We start from the raw sequence: 12,538 nt of genomic DNA on the forward strand, positions 1-12,538 counted from the left end.
GAGAGCAGATGGCACTGTGTGCAGATGGCGCTGTGTGTGTTACTGGGGTAGGGGTGAGAGCAGATGGCACTGTGTGTGTTACTGGGGTAGTTTTGAAAAAGGGGGCGGGTGGTTGTTCCCCCTCTAAGCCCCGCCCCCTCTAAGCCCCCCCGCTGTCACTTCAGTGCGACCCTCGGCCGCAAACCATACTGCAATTTTGGCCCCCGAGAAAAAGTTTGTGAGTACCCATGTCTTAGGGTGATCCCTGCTACCTATTTATTGGGGATCAGTCGGCAGCAGAGAAGTTGTACTCAACACATGAACACATGACTTTCTCATCTTGAATTGAGGATTTGTGCCCTATGCATGTGTCTAGTGGGAAGACTTTGAGACACAGGATGCCAGCACATCTTTAAATAAGGCTGTTGGTGAGCTAGTCTCAAAGTGTTTCAAGGCCAGAATAATCCCCTCGTGGGGATGTCTTCAGGTGGTTCCAGTGAAGGAGACCTTGAATAGCAGGAGTAGGGGATTCCTGATGGGAAGACTAGTTGACAAGGGTTCTTTTCCTCCCATTTCCATGACTCTCTTCTTCCAAGTCTTTGTTGCATGAATAGCTGCAGCTGTCCAGGACCAATCCCTTTGCACTTGTCACAAATACCAGCACAAATCAGGATGGACACGTATTTGCTGGTCAGTAGAGAACCGAGTGCTGCAAGGGAGGACAGAGGTGTGAAGCACAGGGCTGTGAATGTGTGAATGAATGTCCCCTCTGATCTCTGAATGGCAGGTACACAGATCCTTATGGGAGAGATCCCTCCTTAGAGGCAGGGGTTGAGGGTCCTTGTGTTTCTTGCCTTGTGTTAGCAAAACCAGGGCCTGTGAGGGGGCAGATAGCTGTATCCATCAGCATCAACTAGTAGTGAGTCTCCCAGGTGTTGTTAGTGATTTACTCCTAGGGGCAATTTCCCAGCACATGTTCTGTGATGTTAGTATTTGCTCTGCTGTTCTGAGCTCCTGAGTTTGAATAGTCACATTTGTTTATTTTCCATTCTGAATATGCACCTGTTGAAAGAGCAGACATGCTGCTGCTACTACAGATTGGGTTGTGAAGCTGCTTCTGAACACCACAATGAGGCCCCTGCATGTCAGATGCTAAGGAGACCAGATAGGTGCTTGAGGTAAGAGGCCATGAACTGATGTGTGGCCTCTGGCATCCCCTGGCATATTTAAGGGCTAGGGGATGTTGTTTTCCAATGGTAAAGTCACTGGTGGCTCCACTGTTGGATAACCTGTCATTGGTGCACCCGTGACAGCAGGTGTGGCACTGGGAGACCCACCGGATATCGCCAGCAGGGTCGGACTGGGATAGGAAGTAGGTCTGGACACCAAAACAAAAGTATCTCCCAAAAGTGAAATAGAAGCTATGGAAGTGGCCCATTAAAAAACACACCAGTTCTGAACTTGCATAGACACTGTATAAGTGATTTGCAAGGTATGGAAGGATGCATGTTTTTCAGGTTGCTGAAGGCAATGTTTGTTTTAACATAAAAAAAATTAACAGTAAAAACAGGCCCAGTGACCATGTCTTAAAACAGGCCCACAAACAGTCACAATAACAGCCCACACTCTGACCCGTGAGACCAGGCCATCAGGCACTTACCAGGTCCAGTCTAAACCTCTGGATGCCATGTCAGCCTCACTGTTTCCTGTCTGCATCCACCATGCTAAAGGGAAAAAAGAAACAATACGTCCTACTTTGACAGGATTTGGTGGGGGGAGGGAGTTGTTGTAAAAAAAAAAAAAAAAAAAAGCTCTGTGATGCTATTATTTGGGCAAAAGTCCAACCACCCTCCCCACCCCCAACATGCCTGAGAGGAGTTTCAAGAAGAAGTTGGCTGCCCGGAGGGAACTTAAAATATGATGCTGCATTCACCATCCCTGGTCTTTAAGGTCGACTCTGACCTACTCCAAATGTTGCCCCTGGTGCAATATTCATGTTTTAGTTCAAGAGTCCATGTGGATATGACATGAATGATTACATCAGAGCAGAGACAGCTGTTGGTGAGATGTGGATAGATGGTTGGTGAGATGTGGATACACAGATGTTGGTAAGACATGGATAGACAGATGTTGGTGAGATGTGGATAAACAGTTCATAAGATATGGATAGACAGATGTTGGTGAGAATTGGATAGACAGTTGATTGTGAGATGCGGATAGACAGATGTTGGTGAGATATGGATAGACAGTTGTTGGTGAGATGTGGATAGATAGTTGTTGGTGAGATGTGGATAGACAGATGTTGGTGAGTTGCAGATAGACAGTTGGTGAGATGTGGATAGACAGATGTTAGTAAGATGTGGATAGACCAATGTTGGTGAGATGTGGCTAGACAGTTGTTGGTGAGATGCGGATAGATAGGTGTTAGTAAGATGTGGATAGACAGATGTTGATAAGATGTGTATAGACAGTGATTGGTGTGATGTGGATAGACAGTTGGTGAGATGTGGATAGACAGATGTTAGTAAGATGTGTATAGACAGATGTTGGTGAGATGTGGATAGACAGATGTTGTTGAGATGTGGATTCAAAGATGTTGATGAGATGTGGATAAACAGATGCGATGTGGATAGACAGATAGTAAGATGTGGATAGACAGATGTTAGTAAGATGTCGATAGACATATGATGGTAAGATGTGGCTAGACAGTTGTTGGTGGGATGTGGATAGACAGATGGTCAGATATGGATAGACAGTTGGTGAGATGTGGATAGACAGATGTTGATGAGATGTGGATAGACAGATGTTAGCAAGATGTGGATAGACAGTTGTTGGTGGGATGTGGATAGACAGATGTCAGTGAGACGTGGATAGACAATTGGTGAGATGCGGATAGACAGATGTTGGTGAGATGTGGATAGACAGATGTTGGTTATATACAGATACACAGTTCTTGCGATGTGGTTAGACAGTTGTTGGTGAGATGTGGATAGAAAGATGTTGTTAAGATGCAGATAGACAGTTGTTGGTGAGATGCGGATAGACTGATGTTGGTAAGATGTGGATAGACAGATGTTGGTGAGATGTGGATAGACAGATGTTGGTGAGCTGTGGATAGACAGATGTTGGTAAGAGGTGTGGATAAACAGATGTTGGTGAGATGTGTATAGACAGTTGTTGGTGAGAAGTGGATAGAGAGATGTTGGTGAGATGTGGATAGAGAGTTGGGGAGATGTGGATAGACAGATGTTGGTAAGATGTGTATAGACAGATGTTGGTGAGAAGTGGATAGGCAGTTGTTGGTGAGGTATGAATAGACAGATGTTGGTAAGATGTGGATAGACAGTTGGTGAGATGCAGATAGACAGATGTTGGTGAGATGCAGATAGACAGATGTTGGTGAGATGCGGATAGACAGATATTGGTGAGATGTGGATAGACAGTTGTTGGTGAGATGTGGATAGACAGATGAGATGTGGATAGACAGATGTTGGTGAGATGTGGATAGACAGTTGGTAAGATGTGGACAGACAGATGTTGGTGAGAAGTGGATAGAGAGTTGTTGGTGAGGTATGAATAGACAGATGTTGGTAAGATGTGGATAGATAGTTGCTTGTGAGATGTGGATAAAGAGATGTTGGTGAGATGTGGATAGAGAGATATTGGTGAGATGTGGATATGGAGTTGGGGAGATATGGACAGACAGATGTTGGTAAGGTATGGATATTCAGATGTTGGTAAGATGTGGATAGACAGATGTTAGTGAGAAGTGGACAGAGAGTTGTCGGTGAGGTATGAATAGACAGATGTTGGTGAAATGTGGATAGACAGTTGTTTGTGTATAGATAGTTGTTGGTGACATGTGGATAGACAGTTGTTGGTGAGATGTGGATAGAGAGATGTTGGTAAACTATGGATAGACAGATGTTGCTAACAAGTGGATAGACAGTTGGTGAAATGCAGATAGACAGATGTTGGTGAGATGCGGATAGACAGATGTTGGTGAGATGTGGATAGACAGTTGTTGGTGAGATGTGGATAGACAGGTGAGATGTGAATAGATATTGGTGAGATGTGGATAGATATATGTTGGTAAGATGTGGCTAGACAGTTATTAGTGGGATGTGGTTAGACCGATGTTGGTGAGATGTGGATAGACAGTTGGTGAGATGTGGATAGACAGATGTCAGTGAGACATGGATAGACAGATGTTGGTAATATATGATAGACAGTTGTTGTCGTGTGGATAGACAGTTGTTGGTGAGATGTGGATAGACAGATGTTGTTAAAATGCAGCTAGACAAATGATGGTGAGATGCGGATAGACTGATGTTGGTAAGATGTGGCTAGACAGATGTTAGTGAGGTGTGGATAGACAGATGTTGTAAGATGCGGACAGACAGATGTCGGTGAGATGTGGATAGACAGATGTTGGTAATATATGGATAGAGATTTGTGGTGTGGATAGACAGTTGTTGGTGAGATGTGGATAGACAGATGTTGTTAAAATGCAGTTAGACAAATGCTGGTGAGATGCAGATAGACTGATGTTGGTAAGATGTAGCTAGACAGATGTTGGTGAGGTGTGGATAGACAGATTTTTGTGAGATGTAGATACACAGATGTGGGTAAGATGTGGATAGATGATGGTGAGATGTGGATAGACAGATGTTGGTAAGATGTGGATAGGCAGTTGTTGGTGAAATGTGGATAGACAGATGTTTGGGAGATGTGTATAGACAGTTGTTGGTGAGATGTGGATAGAGAGATATTGGTGAGATGTGGATAGAGAGTTGGGGAGATGTGGACAGACAGATGTTGGTAAGGTGTGGATAGAGAGATGTTGGTAAGATGTGGATAGACAGATGTTGGTGAGAAGTGGATAGGGAGTTGTTGGTGAGGTATGAAGAGACAGATGTTGGTAAGATGTGGACAGACAGTTGTTTGTGAGATGCAGATAAACAGATGTTGGTAAGATGTGTATAGATAGTTGTTGGTGAAATGTGGATAGACAGATGTTGGTAAGATGTGGATAGTCAGTTGGTGAGATGTGGATAGATGATTGTGAGATGTGGATAGACAGATGTTGGTAAGATGTGGATAGGCAGTTGTTGGTGAAATGTGGATAGACAGATGGGGAGATGTGTATAGCCAGTTCTTGGTGAGATGTGGATAGAGAGATATTGGTGAGATGTGGATAGAGAGTTGGGGAGGTGTGGTCAGACAGGTGTTGGTAAGGTGTGGATAGACAGATGTTGGTGAGCTGTGGATAGACAGTTGTTGGTGAAATGTGGATAGACAGATGTTGGGGAGATGTGTATAGACAGTTGTTGGTGAGATGTGGATAGTCAGTTGGTGAGATGTAGATAGACAGATGTTGGAAAGATGCAGATAGAAAGATGTTGGTGAGATGCTGATAGACAGATGTTGGTGAGATGTGGATAGACAGTTGTTGGTGTGATGTGGATAGACAGATGTTGGTGTTATGTGGATAGACAGATGTTGGTAAGATGTGGATAGCCAGATGTTAGTAAGATGTGGATAAACTGATGTTGGTAAGACGTAGATAGACAGTTGTTGGTGAGATGTGGATAGACAGATGTTTGTGAGGTGTGGATTGACAGATGTTGGTGAGATGTGGACAGACAATTGTTGTGCGATGTGGATAGACAGTTGGTAAAATGTGGATAGACAGATGTTAGTAAGATGTGGATAAACTGATGTTGGTGAGATGTGTATAGACAGTTGGTGAGATGTAGATAGACAGATGTTGGTAAGATGTGGGTAGACAGATGGTGGTGAGATGTGGATAGACAGATGGTGGTAAGATGTGGATGGTGGTGAGATGTGGATAGACCGATGTTGGTAAGATGTGAATAGACAGATGCTGGTAAGATGTGGATAGACAGTTGGTGAGATGTGATATTCAGTTGTTGGTGAGATGCGGATAGACAGATGTTGTTGAGATGCAGATAGGCAGTTAGTTGTTGGTGAGATGCGGATAGACAGATGTTGGTGAGATGCAGATAGACAGTTGTTGGTGAGAAGAGGATAGACGGATTTTGGTGAGATGCGGATAGACAGATGTTGGTGAGGTGTGGATAGATAGCTGTTGGTGAGATGTGGATAGACAGTTGTTGTCAGGAGATTACCTATTAAATCAAACTTCCACAGGAGCAGATACCTTATACCCAACTCCCTCCTGTAGTGAATCCTAGTTCGTTTTAATGGGATAGCAGGAGTTAGCTTAGCATCTGGCTTGCAGACTCGTGCCCCCATCACCTAGTGACTTTTAACCTACTTAGCTTGCTCTGTCTTAGCCCATTTAATTATTTATTTCTTCTAAGATGGCTGTCTTGTTTATAGTTAGGCCACTTGTTATGGGTAACATTATCAGTGTCACCGCGCCAAGGCGTCAAGATCAAGCACCAAAGACAAACAAACAGTAGGTGTTCACACTTAGGGGTTTTCCCTCTCTATACTTTTGAGGGATTGTTTCTATTAATTGCCGTCCCAAGCATGTCTGTTATCTATTGTTTAGGAACACACCTACGTCAGGGGTCCTTGTAGATCTGTTTAAATACATCACACTTTAGACAGATAATCAGGGGGATTCCGACCAGAGGGCATCGCCACCATCGCTGATACCGATGCTGCAGTCGTCTTGACGCTGACCCAGTCTTCGTGTCCCGGCAGAGTCTGAGAAAGAGACCTCATTCCAAGGTAACGAGGGTTGGGGGCTCCTCTCATGGGCATGGCCTTGGCAGATTAGGATTAACAAACCCAGCTCTCCTTTAGGGAGGAGGTTAGGCCTTTCACATTAGGGTATTAGAGCATATTACATCTCATATATCTTTGCTACGTATTGCAAGATGGTGGGGGTCTTTGTAATAATGACTCTCGTCTTCACAATTCTGTTTCTTGCATTATTCATTATCCTAATCATTGCAGCCCATGCAATTTATCGCAAATTGCAGTTATGTTAAATAAAAACTATTGAAACTCTCCTGCATCTTTGTCATTGCCTGTGTTTGTATGAGACATGATATATCTGTGAGAAAGGGGTAATCTCTGTTTAACCACAACACTCCCTGAGATGTCTTATTCTCGAGTCCATGCGTAACGGCTGCCATAAATCACCTTTTACTATTTTGTTTCTGGTGAGGTGCTGCTAGTGAGCCGGTAAGGTTGGGACAACAGTTGCGACTTGTTGTCGTAAAGGCGTAGTCGCCTACAAACAAAAGTACTGTCATCCTTAAACCAGCAGTCTTGCCCAGAGCAAGAGTCCAAATTATGACATGGCGCCACCAACGATGGTGTTTAGGCACTAATTTACGGATACCCTGACTCTCACTGTCTCACAGACAACAGGTACCCTAAATACCATCATACGGAGACGTCCGTGGTCTTTGGGAGAATCCTCCTCAGCTGAAAAGGTAACACGTGATTAAGCTGTAGCTTGTTCAAGCTCGAACTCATAAAAGGACTTTACTACCCATTTTTGGTGTTCCGTTTTTCTAAACAAATATGGCTGATGCCATTGACATTCCTGAAAATGCTAGACAAGCACTAACACAACATGTATTAACGCATGGCCTTACAGATGAGGGAGGGGATGTTACTCTGATAATAGAAGCTAATGAAGCATATCAAACAGAAACATTTTACTGTTGGGTCACCTTTCCTGAGGTTGACCAAAGAACAAACACATTCCACACCTATGAAGTTGCAAACGTACCTTTACGGTACCAAGCATACCAGTATTATGAAATATCGCTCACATACCAGGAGCATCAGAACTGGTTCGAAGGAGCCATACCACATGTACTACGAAGAGTGAGGTTAGGTCCCTTAGGTAATGATGAACCTACATGGCCTATGTTTGCCACATACACACCTCACCCAGGCATGCAGACTATGCCAATAGCAGATCTATGAGTTTTATATAGTGAATTAGTGGCATTATATAGACGATTAGTCCAGTTCGTAATGCGAACATTGAACACGACACCAGCGCGTCCAGCACCGCCAGTAGCTGGTGGTTATCAATTGGCTACTAGGATTAATCCGCAAACAGTGCATACTATTATGGGTAAAGTGCCCACGGAACGGGAAAAAATACTGTTCTGGATTGTCCAGAAAACGAATCAGCTGAAAGTTGTGTTTCCCCATACGGGACCACAGGAAAAACATAGGTTGCTCACTATGTGCTTGCCTTTTGGGATGGTTCCGTCGGTGGATGACTGTGCCACATGGGGTACAGTCTTTGCTGCCATATATACTACCACACATGGTACCCCGACACTTGCCAATTTACCGGAAGTGTTAAAAGAAATACAAAATGAGCATGGGGCTGCACCAGCCCTGGATTTGGGGATGATATTAATGCGTAACTTTGACGCCGTATCCTCAATAATACTGAGTAATATTAAGGGGGAAGCAGTAGCACTGGCAATTCACCAGCGTCTCTGGGAAACTCCACACCAGGAACAAGAGAGACAGCTACCGAAAATAATTTCCGATACCTATACTAGAATAGGATGGGATAGTTTGGGAGCCAAACCAAAGAAATTGGAGCTACATGGTACTGCCCACAAGGAGGGTACAAAGCAGGCACAAGAGGGCTCTAAGAAGCGCTGGGACAAACAAAAAGATTTCAAAGAAAGAAGAAATAAGAGAGCTGATTCTCCACACCCGGAGAACTCCGAAAAGAGATATAGGTGGTCATTCTGACCTCAGCGGTAAAAGGCGCCTACCGCCGGTCAGAAATCCTCCATAATTCCGCCGCGGTCGCGGTAACCCGCCACGGTCATTCTGACCCGCAGCAGCCAAACCTCCGAAAATCCGACAGCCACAACAGACCGCCAGACCAGCGGTCGGCGGAAAAGTGGAGGTGACCAAACCTCCACCGTCACGCCAACAGAAATACGCCCATGCCATTACGACCCACCAATCCACGCGGCGGTCTTTCAAACGCGGTTTTCCATTGGCGGTACACACCGCCGCGGTCAGAATACACACAAACGAACAAAACTCAGCCACATTGGACGATTTGAATTCCACAAACCTGATACACATACACATACCACTCCCACACACACAATACAATATAAAACACACACCCACATCACCCACAAACCCCTACGACCAAAAATTCAGAAAGAAGCACTGAGAGACACATCAGCGATCACAGAATACCATCACACAGAGGCACACTACACCATCACCCACACAATATCCACACACAAAACAACACACACCACCACACTCAACACACTTAACTACACATACTCCACCCCACACATCATACACACCACTCCATGGCACCCCAAAGACACCCCCGCTTCTCAGACGAAGAACTCAGGGTCATGGTGGAGGAAATCGTTCGGGTAGAGCCCCAGCTCTTCGGCACACAGGTCCAATACACCAGCATTGCCCGGAGGACGGAGCTATGGCAGAGGATTGTCGACAGGGTCAACGCTGTGGGACAGCACCCCAGAAATCGGGAAGACATCAGGAAGCGATGGAACGACCTACGGGGGAAGGTGCGTTCCATGGTATCCAGGCACAACATCGCCGTGCAGAAGACTGGCGGAGGACCCCCACCTCAACCCCCACAATTTACAACATGGGAGGAGGAAGTCTTGAACATCCTGCATCCTGACGGCCTCGCAGGAGTCGGCGGAGGAATGGATACTGGTAAGTTGAAGCTTCACTACTGCTTCCCCCCACCTGCATGCCAAATCATACCCCAACCCTCACCCCCATCCTCGAACCCCACCCTCACCCCACCCCCATCCTCACCCCCACCCTCACCCCCACCACCATCCTCAACCCCACCACCATCCTCACCCCCACCCCCAGCACACCTATTCCCTGCCAATGTCTCACCATCACAACCCACACATCCCAAAACCTAGGCCTGCATGCGTACACTAAGCATGGACACCCATCACCAAAGCATGCCCAATGCATATACACATCCCCCCCACAAGCCACCCTCACCAAAGCCCCCACACACGAATGCCAGCACTTAGGGACACGGGAACCCACAGATACACCCATATGCCACACATTGAAACTATAACCATACCTCTATACCCCTGCAGGACCCGACCGTCAACACACCGCCACGGAGGGCCCAGAATTCTCCACACCCCCCACCCAAGAGGCCGTCAGCGATGACAGCAGCTCTGTCGACCTGGACACTGATGACCAGCCCGGACCATCGGGGACCTCTGGACAGTCGGTTCCCCTCACACAGGCACAGGCCACTACAGACCCAAACCCCTCTGGGAACACCAGCACAGCTCCCACCCAGCGGGCCCATGCCTCTGTCTCCAGGGCGCGTCAATCTGCAGTGTGTCTACCACTACAGGGCACCCAGGATAACCCACCACCCCAACAACAACAGGGACCTGGGGCAGTGGTAGTGGGCACACCGGCCAGGGGGCAGAGGCCCAGGGAAACAGGGCAACTCGGAGGGCAGCTGTGCGACAGGGGGGGGACGGGCCCAGGGAACCCACTCTCCACGAGGCCCTCACCACCATCATGGGAGCATACAACCGCTCCCAGGAGACGATGGCGACGGTACTGGCCCGGTTCCAGGAGATCCAGGTACTGCAGGAGGAACACTATCCGGGGTACAGGGAGGACATCAGAGCCCTCACCTCCACCCTGGTTACCATGGTAGGGCTGCTGCAGGACCTCATCAACACCAGGAAGGACACTCAACAACAACAAAGGGCCCCTGCCACTAGCCTGGACCAAGAACAGCCAACCACCTCCGCCGGCGCTAGTGGACAGGAGGCCCCCGCACAACAGCAGCCCACCAGACCCCCACCTCCTGCAGGAGAAGAACCACCCCGCAAGAGGGCCCTGAGATCTCGCAAGAAGACAGAGTAGGATGTCAAGACCCCCGCCAGCAAAGGATACCACCTGATGTCATCCCACTGTCCCACATTGTCACCCTGTCCATCCTTGAACTGCCCATGCTCCATCTCTCCACAGGCCTCTGGACAATGCACCTGTGTGACTGTTACTCTGGACTCTGCCATGGACATTCCTTCACCATAGCCCCCACCCACTTGAAACCACCCATCCCATTTTGAGCACTGAAATAAACACCTATTTTGCACAAAACTATCTGGAGTCTGGCTGTGATTTCAAAATATTGTAATTGACATGACAGTGCAAATATGTCCTTGTACATAGTGAAGTCAACAAACAGCTGCCACAAAGCTGTAGTCCATGGGGAAACGAAGCACAGGACTCGTAGTGGGGACCCCAGATCTGAAATAGGGAGGGAAAAGCCACAACTCAGTCATCATACACTGGGGCAAATAGACAGGCAGCAGAGATGCGGGAGAGTAGTTCACATTTACTGAATTATGTTTGAATTGTTACCTGTGTCCTATTGGAAGTACTGTTCAATGATTCTGTCCCTGTTGTCTGTTTCAGCCCCGTCGTCTTCCTCCTCGTCACTCTCCACAGGTTCCACAGCTGCCACAACACCACCGTCTCGACCATCCTCCTGCAGGAAAGGCACCTGGAGGCGCAAAGCCAGGTTGTGAAGCATGCAGCAGGCCACGATGATGTGACACACCTTCTTAGGTGAGTACATTAGGGATCCACCTGTCATATGCAGGCACCTAAACCTGGCCTTTAGGAGGCCAAAGGTGCGTTCGATCACCCTCCTAGTACACCCATGGGCCTCATTGTACCGTTCCTCTGCCCTGGTCCGGGGATTCCTTACTGGGGTCAGTAGCCACAACAGGTTGGGGTACCCATAGTCCCCCAATAGCCATACACGGTGTCTCTCTAGCTGTTCCATCACGTAAGGGATGCTGCTATTCCTCAGGATGTAGGCGTCATGCACTGACCCTGGGAATTTGGCATTTACATGCGAGATGTACTGGTCAGCCAAACACACCACCTGGATGTTCATGGAATGGTAACTTTTTCTGATCCTGTACACCTGCTCCCTGTCTCTTGGGGGAACCAAAGCCACATGGGTCCCATCAATGGCACCAATGACGTTGGGAATATGTCCAAGGGCGTAGAAATCACCCTTCACTGTAGCCAATTCGCCCACCTCAGGGAAAATGATGTAGCTCCTCACGTATTTCATCAGGGCAGACAACACTCTGGATAACACCTTCGAAAACATGGGCTGAGACATCCCAGAAGCAATTCCCACTGTTGTCTGAAATGACCCACTTGCCAAGAAATGGAGTACTGACAGGACCTGCACCAGAGGGGGAATCCCTGTCGGTTGGGGGACATCAGGTCGGGCTCCAGCTGGGCACACAGTTCATGTATAGTGGCACGGTCAAGCCGGTAGGTCAGGATAATGTGGCGTTCTTCCATTGTCGACAGGTCCACCAGCGGTCGGTACACGCGAGGATTCATCCGTCTCCTCGCCAAACCCAGCGGACGGTGCCTAGGAAGGACAACATGGAGCACAGAGTCAAGCAACCCACAGGTACGTACTCACAGCTTGCACAGTAAACGATTCTCTATGCAGTGAATGGCGTGTCTGAGTGGCTCTGCAAGGCCT

This window comes from Pleurodeles waltl, chromosome 11, assembly GCF_031143425.1.
Source record: "Pleurodeles waltl isolate 20211129_DDA chromosome 11, aPleWal1.hap1.20221129, whole genome shotgun sequence".
In the NCBI taxonomy this organism is placed as follows: domain Eukaryota; kingdom Metazoa; phylum Chordata; class Amphibia; order Caudata; family Salamandridae; genus Pleurodeles; species Pleurodeles waltl.